Source organism: Silene latifolia, chromosome 8, assembly GCF_048544455.1.
Source record: "Silene latifolia isolate original U9 population chromosome 8, ASM4854445v1, whole genome shotgun sequence".
Classification (NCBI taxonomy): Eukaryota; Viridiplantae; Streptophyta; class Magnoliopsida; order Caryophyllales; family Caryophyllaceae; genus Silene; species Silene latifolia.
The window spans coordinates 90,020,829-90,032,811 of record NC_133533.1 but is presented as its reverse complement, the minus strand read 5'-3'; the positions used below and the strand labels follow the sequence as shown (position 1 = coordinate 90,032,811).

Sequence of the window (11,983 nt, the reverse complement as noted above, 5' to 3'; positions counted from 1 at the left end):
CTTTGTGCCTCAAGTTGCATGGATTTTTGCATGAGAATTTGTTGGATCAATTAGCAAAATACAAATGAGATCAAACATCCAAGTCAAGCCCAAATTGCAAGTCAAAAGTCAAGGGGAAAGCATGGGATTCCAAAAGATCTTAAGATGCCAAATGCAAGCATTAACCGGGTGATTAATCGCACATTTAATCACCCACATAGGATTCTCTAAGGAATTAAGAGAGGAGTTAAGGCAAAATACCGAGGAACACACGGCCCCGATCGGGGCCGCCCAACCCCGATCGGGGCCGCCCAACCCCGATCGGGGTTGCATGCTCGTTGGTTCTTACGTTTTCCCCCTTCTCTCCTATAAATAGGAGAGGTATTTCTAGGTTTTGGGCATCCGATTTTACGTCCAAGTTTACTACATTAAGCCTCAAGCATTATAAGTTTTCTCTCATTAGTTTTCATTTCAAGTTTAAGTTGTTTAAGCATTCCTTAGTTAATCTTTCAACACTTTGTATTTCAAGAGATTCTCAAGCATTTGTTATTCAATCTTTTGGTTATTAATTGGTTGTTCTTCCATACAAGTCCTCTTTTATAAGGTATTTCTTATTACAAGTTTACAATTTACATCATTGCTTTAGTTATCACATAGTTGTCATAGTTAAGTATTTCATATTTATTTAGTTTTGCTCTTTTCATATGTTATATCACCTAATTAGTATAATTCATATAACCATGTTCAACATTCCTTACAATTTAGTTTACATTTTACATCTTAGTATGAGTAGCTAAATTCTCTAGTCTAAAGGCTAGGGGAGCCATGCAAAATCAAACATATAATATGATTAAATAAAGTTCATAATAATTTTGATCAATTGCTTCCATCACATGTTTGCTTTGTTACGCTTAATCTTTGATTATCGGCCGTAGTCGTAGATTAAAACTTGTTTATTCGTTCTAAAGTCGAGAGGCACGGAATTTAATTAGACTAAGCATGTGTGGTAGGACGACCTAGTCATGGACGAGAGTTTTTCTAGGACCCGGTCTATGGTTGATACTAATACTGTAAGGTGGGTATCTTTAAGCCTAAGTAATTGACAAGATTATTAGTACCAAGTTTATCATGTTTATATGTTTACCTTTGCATGAGTGACCCGAACCCTTTAGACTATCTTTTATCATATTATTTACATTGCAATTTTCATTAATCATCAAACCAAACAAATCAAACCCAAAACGTAATCGACCTTGATAAAAATCCACCCATAGCAATTCACGACGTAATTCCCGTTTCCTTGTGTTCGACCCCTATTACTACATTAACTTGTATCTAGGGAAATTATTTTTGCATAGGTACGCGATAAACCTATCAAATTTTGGCGCCGTTGCCGGGGAAACGGTTTTATTGCTTTTTGAATTGTCGATTTTTATCTTGTTTTCTTTTGTCTTGGGGAACACTTGTTCCTTGAGACCGTTACTTATCACTTCTCTAGAAATTGTTGTCTTATGCCCAGGTCCTCTCGTAGTGGAGAATTGCTTTCACCGGATTCCGATCCCGAGAAAACATTTAGGAGAAGACGACGTTTTTGGAGGGAAGTGAAAGAAGCCACCTCACCCGTACAAGTTGAAAGTTCTAGAAAGTCTTACTTAGACAATCTAGAGGCCCTTGAAGAGGAGGAGGTTTCAAGTTCATCATCTCCACCACCATCACCATCTACTACCAAAAAGATGGTGAAACTTTTCGATCACTCAAAGCCCACGCACCATGCTTCCTAGGAATCACAACCACTCAAATCACCGCGCGGGACTTCGAGATCAAACCGGCTTTCATTAGCCTTGTGGAGAGAAAGCAATTTGGAGGAAGTCCTTTGGAGGATCCCAATTTGCATGTGCAAAACTTTTGTGACTATTGCTCCATGATCCGGCAAACGGGCGTCACCCAAGCCCAAATAAGGGAAATACTTTTCCCTTTCTCATTGAAGGACAAGGCTAAGCTTTGGATCAATAGCCTTGACCGCACCACCTTGGGAATTACCAATTGGGAGACATTGGCTCTTGCTTTTTACCAAAAGTTTTTTCCACCTGAGAAAACTCAAACTTTGAGGAGCCAAATCACCGAATTCCGTCAACAAGCTCTTGAGAGCTTATATGAGGCTTGGGAGAGGTACAAAGAGCTTCAAAGGCAATGCCCACATCATGGGCTAGATGATTGGTTTCTAGCAATAACATTCTACAATGGATGTTGTGCCGAGTCCCGAAGGATTCTTGATTCCGCCAACAATTGGCGGTTTGATCAAATTGACACCGATCTTGCTCATTCCACGATCGAATCTATGACGATCCATGACGCCCAATATGTCAATTCTCGAGTTGTGCCATCTAAAGGTAAAGAAGAATCCTCTAACAACTCTGTTTTGCTAGCTCAAATTGCTTTGCTCCAACAACAATTGGCGGAAAGGGATGCTAGAGATTCCATTCAACAAGTCAATGCCATGTCTTCAACGAGCCAAATCGTTGTGTGTGAAGGTTGCGGAGGTGCGGGTCACTATGCCGCTCATTGCCAAGCTCCCATTGAAGAGGTAAATGCCTTTTTAGCTTTAAGACAAAATGCACAAAATGCTTATCCACCGGGTACATTCTCAAACACATATAACCCAAATTCAAGATTTCACCCGAATATGTCTTATAGAAGCAACAATGTGCTAAATCCTCAACCACAACCCCCACCACAACAAAATGCCTATGTCCCTCAACAACAAAAATATATCCCTCCACCGGGGTATCAAAATCAACAAAGGCCCCCACAAAACAATTTCCAACAAACTCAACCTCCACAACAAAATGCCCAACAAAATATCCAAGAGGGAGGTAAGCTTGAGGGCTTGATAATCCGTATGCAAAAGGAATTGTTGGCTCAAATCCAAAAGAATGAGCAAGCTCAAAATGCCGCAATCAAAATGTTGGAGCAACAAATGGCTCAATTGGCCTCATCTAGCTCTTCAAGGAAATCGGGTCAACTACCCCCTCAAGGTGAGCAACCACATGCTACCCTTAATGCTATCTCCTTAAGAAGTGGTACGAAATATGATGGGCCATCCATGCCCAAAGATGATGAGGAGGTACTTGTTGAGTTGGAGGTCTCTCCAAATGATAAAGAAATTGAAGAAATTCCAAAGAAAGTGGATGACCCACTTGTTGTTGTTGAGAAAGACAAGGAAGTGGAGGATGCTCCTCCAAAGAAAGATATTGAAGCAAAGATTCCGGAAAAAGTCAAAGTGCCATTTCCTCATAGGTTGGCAAAGCATCAAAAGAATTCCCAATTCGGTAAATTCATGGAGGTTGTGAAGAATTTACAGGTAACCGTTCCTTTTACCGAATTAATCACTCAAATTCCATCTTACACTAAGTTCATGAAAGACATTTTAACTAAGAAGAGGACTTTTGATGAGGTTGAAACAATAGCTCTCACCGCCGAGGTGAGTGCTCTTTTGCAAAACAAGTCCCCTCCTAAGTTAAAAGATCCCGGTAGCTGTTCTATTCCATGCACAATTGGCACCTACCAAATTGATAAAGCATTATGCGATTTAGGTGCTAGTGTGAGTGTAATACCTTACTCTATTTGTGCTAAGCTTAATATGGGAGTCTTAAAATGCACTAGTGTCACATTGCAAATGGCGGACCGTTCTATAAAACGCCCTTTGGGAGTTTTGGAGGATGTTCCCGTTAAGGTTGGTAAGTTTTTCATTCCGGTTGATTTTATTGTTCTTGACATGGCCGAAGATGCCCAAATCCCAATAATTTTGGGAAGACCATTTTTACACACCGCGGGTGCATTGATTGATGTCAAGAACGGTAAAATTACATTGGAAGTGGGTGACGATAAGGTCACATATAATTTGAATAGTGCCATGAAGAATCCTATTATAGAAGAGTCTTGTTATTCTATTGACATTTTGGATGTTGTTGACATTGTTATAGAAGACTCTACACCTCGATATTTGTCTAAAGATCCCTTGGAGGCACTCTTGCTTTTAGAATCATTTGCAGGTGATGATGAGATTGGAAATGAGGAGATTGATGCTTTGGAGCAAGAATTGGATGGAGAGGAGCTATCATTGGAGGAGAGCTCACACTTTATAGGCTTGGTTGCTACACCCCAAGATGTTGAGGTACAAAAACCCGAGCTTAAGCCCCTTCCTTCAAATTTGAGGTATGCTTTTCTTGATAATGAGGGGATGTGTCCGGTAATCGTTAGTGCTAAATTAGATGAGAGTCAATTGGCTAAATTGCTTCATGTCTTGAGGTCTCACAAGAAAGCCATTGGTTACAAACTTGACGATTTAAAAGGCATAAGTCCCGAATTTTGCATGCACTGAATCAATCTTGAGGACGATCATAAACCATGTGTCCAAGGTCAAAGACGACTAAATCCTAACATGCAAGAAGTGGTAAAAAAGGAAGTGCTTAAATTGTTAGATGCGGGAATTATCTATGCGATTTCCGATTCTAAATGGGTGAGTCCGGTCCAAGTGGTTCCTAAGAAAGGAGGAACCACCGTAGTCAAAAATGATAAAAATGAGTTAATTCCAACTAGAATTGTGACGGGTTGGAGAATGTGCATTGACTATAGGAGGCTAAATCAAGCCACCAAGAAAGACCACTACCCATTACCTTTTATTGACCAAATGTTGGAAAGGTTGGCATGTCACAAAAACTTTTGCTACCTAGATGGCTATTCCGGGTTCTTTCAAATACCCATTCACCCGGATGACCAAGAGAAGACCACGTTTGTAACACCCCGTATTTTATTAAGTTGGATAAAATTCTTTTAATTGCTATTTTGAATTTAATTACATCATTTAACGATTTATATATATATACTTAGCTAATTAATTAATTTCATCATAATTCGATACGTTAATTTTAATAATCATTAATAAGTTTATTTAAAGTTAGTTCGAGTTTATTGAAGTTAGTTCGAGTTTATTTATTTAATAATTTCCGTTTCTTTACGAGTCCTTATGAAAGTTGTTTTAAGTGAACCCGAGATGGATTTTGGGAACAAAACCGTCCAATTAGCTATTTTGAGCTTATTTCACTAAATTAGCAATTTTTATTAATATCCGTTAGTTTCGTAAAAATCGCTAATAATTCCGTTTCAAGCCGATTTCTTATTATTTCCGTTAACTATCTGAGTTTATTTTATTTTTCATTCTTTAAACTTATTTATTATTGATTCCGTTTCATTTATGAGACTCTTTCTTAAACCGGTTAAATTTAACTCGAAACGGTTTTAATAACTATCGAAGTTTCTTAACGACGAAGAAACGTACGTATAATAAATAGCTAGCTAGCTAGCTGCTCCCCCATTTTCTCACGCATCCCCTCCTTTTCCCCTTCTTTGTTTTCACGCAGCAAAGCAAACAACAATGGAACAATCCCCATTTTCATTCCGACCTTAAAACCTCAGATTCCGCCTCCATTCTCAACCAAATTCCATTATTTTTGTACCATTAGCTTCCTCGTCCTTTCCTCGTTCTTTTAAGGTAATAAAGTTTGAGTTTTGACTGAGTTTTCAAAAAGACCGTCTTAAATGACAACTCGATTTCTTGTCTTAATTAACTCGTTTTTCCTCCTTTTTAGTTGAAGACTGAAGAAAGGCTCGTGCTTTGGACGTTTTTACTCGGGAATTCGAGAGTTAAAGGTAACGGTGATAGGTTACTAGACAACGGTCAAAATTTTCCGTCTTTTCTACCGATTTACATGCTGAGATTTATTATTATTGTTATTACTTACATATATTATTAGTTATATACTTATATATCTTGTACTTTGTGAATTAGTCTTTCTGTGAGATGGGATGTCGAGTTCGATTAAGTTGGAGGTAGCTTGTTTAATGGCATAGTTTTGATGTCTGATTAAATATTGGAATAAAGGATGATGGTTGTTTGGAAATCTAAAGCGAGTGGCTGTAATGCCATGTGAACAAGAATGGTTAATTAAAGCTCTGCAAGTTATTTAGTGGAATTAGTTTTCTAGTTGGTACGTATTATAAAACGAAGGACTAAGATTATGGATGTTAATTAGTCAGTTGTATAGTTGAGACGGTGTATACTGATATGTGGAGATGATTGAGACGGTGTATACTGACCTCTAGGGATCATTTGGGATGCTAGCTAGTAAGTGGTATATTTAAGACGGGGTATGCTGACATGTAAGGATTGTTTTGGGTCAGCTACAATATAAACTCAAGGAAAGAAAGATGGAAAGAACGATGACTAGACGGTGATTATTCATTCAAATTCCTAGTGTTAGACAAATATAGCTGAAAGATTGTTTCATGTTCCTTAATGATAGTTGTATCTCCGTAGTTGTGGGCTAGTGGCCTTAATTTGTTTGTCATGCACACAAATTTCTAGATTTAAGAAGTATTCACTACATTTACTCTTAGACCAATGTTTCAGGAGACAAAAATTAAGTGAGGGAAAATTAGGCAGCCATAGTCACTATCATCACTCACTTGTTAGCGTTTTTGCGTGTTATATACTCGGTATTATTCAAGATGGAATTCCCGAGTACTGATTTGAATTGAATTTACTAAGAAGGAAAATGTGAGAAGGCCAAACGAACATAAGGGACAGGATAGGTGTTAGAACACATTTGTTGATGATGACATGCCTATGTTTAACCATGTTTTAAGATGTTCCATTTCAGGATTTAGTCCTCTTCCCCAATCAAGAATTAATCAATGTTCAAGGTCAAGAAGTGTTGATGAAGCTACCCAAGAATTGTGTTGTAATTAAGAGTCACTTATGTAAGGGTAAGAGAGTATAGTACTAAGGCAACAGTAAGCAAGACTGTTGTTGAATAACAGTCTGCTTACTAAGGCAACAGTCAGCCAGACCGTTGCTTCAACTCGTGTCACTTGGAAGAAGTCTTCATTTTCAAAATATCCATATTTCGAAAATACTAACTTCTATTTTGAAATACAAATTTCTGATATTTGAATCTTGTAAAAGGTTATTGTTTAAGAAAAGGATATTCTATTGGCATCTTTCAAAAGGTCTTAACTCAAAGTGGCAATATTTTTAATCATGACTTTTAGAAAGAAGAACTTGTTTCTTTCCAAATTTGTTTCTCTAAAATGTCCTCACTTGATTGTCCATCTTACCTTGACTGATTTTCAAAGGCCCTTTCAAGATAGTAACAAAGCTCCTTTTCTTATTTAACCTTTGGAAGAATGCTCCATTTTGTGCAAACTTGGTTAAGTAAAAATTATTTGTTTTCTACCTCTTGTCTTGACCTCTAAACCCTAGTTTGCTTCTCTATAAAAGGAGCACTCCTCTTCTACATTTCCTAAAGACTTTTTCCAGAGAATTTTCAAAGTGTTTTGCAAACTTGTTTTTAAGAACTCAAAGCTTTTTACTTCATTTGCAAAATAATTCTAAGTCTTCCAGTGGCAACAGTCTTCACTACCGTTGCCTTAAGTATTACTTTCTCTTGCCTAGAATCGTTTGATCTATAAGTTGTCCTTATCAATTCTTTCATAGAATCAGTTTGAGGAAACTTGATCTTTGTAAACATTCTAGTTAGAGTCTTAAGTTTCTAGACGGAGTAGTCTTGAAACTTGTGTCGCAACCGGAGTAGGTTGTTGGTCCTTTTATTGTAAGTGTTTAAGTAGTCGGAGTAGATCACTTCACTTATTAATAAAAGAAGATTGGACGTAGGCCCTTAGAGTGTTGGCCGAACCAATTCAAAAATATCGTGTTGATCTCTCGTTACTTTTATTTCCATTTGCATTTTTACTACTCGATTGTTAATCCACGTTTTATTTAACAACGGTCCGATATCGTTGCTTTTGGTCGTAGCCTTCTCTTATGAGCTAAGACATACAAGCAACAAGTCAGATCAACCGTTGCCTTCTTATCGTAATCTTCTTAAACATCGTGATACACTCTTAATGAATCAATATTACTTGATGTATCCATTTGTTCTTCACATTATCAATCAACTTGCTTTAATTCAATAAAGACTAAGTTGAAATTTTTAAAATAGTACCTAATTCACCCCCTCCCCCTCTTAGGTACTTGAATCCTAAACTCTTCAATTGGTATCAGAGCCTCGTGCTCTTGATCAAGGTTAATCACCTTAGAGTTTAAATCTTGGGAAATGGATTCCTCAAAACACTCCAAGATCTCGGTCTTTACCGGTGAGAATTTTGGGTGATGGAAGCTCAAAATGGAGCACTACATCAAAAGTATTGATTATCAATGTTGGAAAATCATCGAGAACAGACCTCTTACTATTGAGGAAACCGACATCCTTACGGGTTTTACTAAGGTCAAAGATGAGAAAGATTACAATGAAAACGATTTTAAATTGGCCGAGAAAAAACTCGAAAGCGATGTCGATTCTTCAATGGTGTGTTGGTGAGGCCGAAGTAAGTCGGATTTCTGGATGTCCTACGGCTAAATTAATTTGGGATTCCCTTGTTCTTGCCTATGAAGGGATGTCTCAAGTTAGAAAACACCGTATTGACCTTCTCATGCAACAATATGAGATGTTTCACATGTCAAAGGACGAGTCCATAAATAGTTTTTCATCTCGCTTTTCGTGTATTATAAATGAACTAAAAAGCCTAGGGAGAAATTTCGAGTCCGAGGACACCATTCGAAAAATTCTTCGTAGTCTTACTACTAAATGGCAACCTAAGGTTACCGCCATAGAGGAGGCCAAAGACCTATCCACTCTATCTCTTCATGAACTAATGGGATCACTAATGGCTCACGAGTTCAATCTCGATAAGCACTCTAGTGAATCCTCAAGGGGAAAGAGTCTTGCTTTAACATCCTCTTCAATTGATGATGAGGATGAAGAAGAAGATGAGTTTGCTTTGTTCTCTAGGAACTTAGTTGGAATGGTAAATGGTCATGGACATAAGAAGTTCAACAATAACTACACGAAAAAACGCTTTCCAAAGAAAAGACCCTCCACCACTATTGGATGCTTTAAATGTGGTGACAAATCACATCAAATTAAAGAATGTCCTAAGTGGGATGAGATTAAGTCAAAAGATAAGCGAGATAAGGCTAAAAAGGACTACAAAAACCGAGTCATGTCCGCCATATGGGGAATGTCCGACTCCGAGGACGATGAAATCATCGAGGAGGAATTAGAGGCTAAAATGTGTCTTACAAGTCGTCTCAAGGATAAAGTCTCAAAACCTTCTAAAACCGAGCATCTTAGATGTCTTATGGCTCATCCCGATGATTCCGACTCCGATTCCGACAATGAGGAAAAACTTCTAAAGGCCAAAGCTAGGACTTACTCCAAAGACAAAGTATGTAAGCTTCTTGACAAACTCTTTGATAAGTGTCGTTCACAAACTGAAAAGTTGGACCTCATGCAAGATGAAATAGAGGAAATTGCACAAGAAAACGTTCTCCTTAAAAGTGAACTTAAGGCAACAGACAGTGCGACTGTTGCCTCTGATGAGGTAAAAAGAGTAAATAAATTGAACAAGGAGTTGTCAAACGAACTAAAGTGTCTTAGGTCGAACCCCAATGATGTTTCTGATCTTGAGAATGTCAATACCACTCTGATTTTAAAGATGTCCATGATAACTAAGGAACGTGATGAACTTCTAAATGAACAATCCATATCTAAAGGTGTAATTGATGACTTAGTTGATGAGATAGAAGAACTTAAAACAACAAAGTGTCTCGATCTGTTGCCTCGACAATGTCAAGGAAGCGTCAAATGAACTAGTCACTAATTTATCTAAAGAGAATGAGTGTCTCAAAGTCAACTTAGATGCCTACAAAAGGGAGATTAGAATACTTCATGAAAAACTTGTCAAAATTCAAAATGAATCTCCCGAATGTAGTTCATCTAGATCAAAAATTGTTCATTTAGATAGTTGCATATCGAGTCTTAAGCTTAATGTTCAACAAAAATCTGAAAGTTACATGGAATTGAAATCCGAGTATGTTTTAATTAAGAAAGAGTTAGAAAACTCTAAAGAAAGAAACAAGTATCTCACCTTTAAAATCGAAGAATTAAAAGGAGAACTTGTGGAAGCTAAGAATGTGTCTAAAAATTGGGAAGGAAGTCAAAATGTCTTAAATTTCCTCACTAACCAGTCCAAGAGATGTGATAAAAGCGCGGTCTTGGTTTCAAATGGAACAGTCAGTCCGACTGTTGCCTCAGAAAACCGGATCCAACTCAAACCGACTTTAGAAAAAGGAAATATGTTGGTCTTCCCGAGTACATCATTTGCAACTATTGTGGTAAAACCGGTCATGTCTTTAATGCTTGCAAGAAAAGACATAATGACATTAACAAAAATATTAAGGTTATAAAACAAGTTTGGATTAGAAAAGATTTGTTGGGAAATATGAAGGATAAAAAGGGACCCAAATTTATTTGGGTTCCTAAACTCAAAGTCTAATCTTGTGTAGGGCTTGGTGAGAGGCGGCCGCAATTGGTACTTGGATAGTGGATGTTCTCGTCACATGACGGGAGATAGAAGCCAATTCCTCTCACTAGAAGCTTATGATGGTGGCAAGGTAACGTTTGGCGACGACAAGAAAGGTGAAATAATAGGCATGGGAAAGGTCGGTAAGTCATCGTTACTTTGTGTCGACAATGTGCGGCTTGTCAAAGGTTTGAAACATAATCTCCTTAGCATTTCTCAACTTTGTGATAAAGGTAATATTGTGGAATTTAGTTCTAATTTGTGTCGAATAATTGATGCCACAACTCATGAAATTATTCTCGAAGGGAGACGTGTCAAAGATGTTTACTTAACCGACTTAAACACGTTGTCCGGTCATACCATGTCATGCATGAGTGTAATGAAAAATGATCCTTGGTTGTGGCACAAAAGGTTTGGACATGTTAGTGCTAAAACTCTTCACACTCTTAAAAGACTTGACTTGGTAGAAGGATTTCCTAACATGAAATTTGAGTTTGATAAAGTATGTGATGAATGTGCTAGATGTAAACATGTTAGAAGTTCATTTAAGTCTAACAGAATTGTGAGTACTCTTCGCCCATTACAACTTTTGCATATCGACTTATGTGGTCCAATGAGAACTAGAAGTAGAGGAGGTAGTCGTTATGTGTGTGTCATTGTTGATGATTATTCTAGGTTTGTTTGGGCACTTTTCTTGAGTTCCAAGAGTGAGGCATTTGATGAGTTTTTAATTTGGTTGAAAAAGATTCAAAACAAACTTGATTTCAAACTTGTTTCTATAAGAACCGATCATGGAACCGAATTCGAAAATTCATCATTTAGCGCTTATTGTAATGACAATGGTGTAGACCATAATTTTTCGGCTCCTAGAACACCACAACAAAATGGAGTGATTGAACGAATGAATAGGACCCTTGAAAGTATGGCTTGAACCATGTTGTTGTGTAGTAAATTGCCTAAAGACTTTTGGGCCGAAGCGGTAAACACCGCTTGCTATATTCATAATCGAGTCATGATAAGAAGCATAATCAATAAAACACCCTATGAAATTTTACGTGGTAGAAAACCCAATATCTCATATTTTAGATGCTTTGGGAGCAAATGCTTTGTTCACAACAATGGTAAAGACAACTTGGGTAAATTTGATCCACGTAGTGATGAAGCGGTTTTTATTGGTTATTCCGACCATAGCAAGGCCTATAAAGTTTATAACAAACGAACCATGCTAATTGAAGAAAGTGTCCATGTCATATTTGATGAATCTAGCATTCTTGGACAGGTACAAAACGACGGAGAAGATGATGAAGATGATGAAGATGACGAATTTGAGATAGGTCTTGTGAGAAAAGACTTTGTGTTTGAGGATGAGGAGGCTCCAATCAATGACGTTAGGCAACAGTCACAGACACTGTTGCCTTCTGGTGAAAGCAGCAATCCAGGGGGAACAAACGGAGACACTGTTGTCCCTGATTCCACACCCCATTCAGCAACGGTTCACACGACTGTTGCCTCCACTTCGAAT

General features: G+C 37.7%; 1 non-coding gene across 1 annotated transcript; it reads right to left on the bottom strand.

Moving 5' to 3' along the window:
• Nucleotides 1–2,080: 2,080 nt before the first annotated feature.
• LOC141597784 (small nucleolar RNA R71) lies at nt 2,081–2,187 on the bottom strand. The gene has a single exon (XR_012522999.1). It is a non-coding gene; the product is annotated as a small nucleolar RNA R71 (small nucleolar RNA).
• Nucleotides 2,188–11,983: the final 9,796 nt, after the last annotated feature.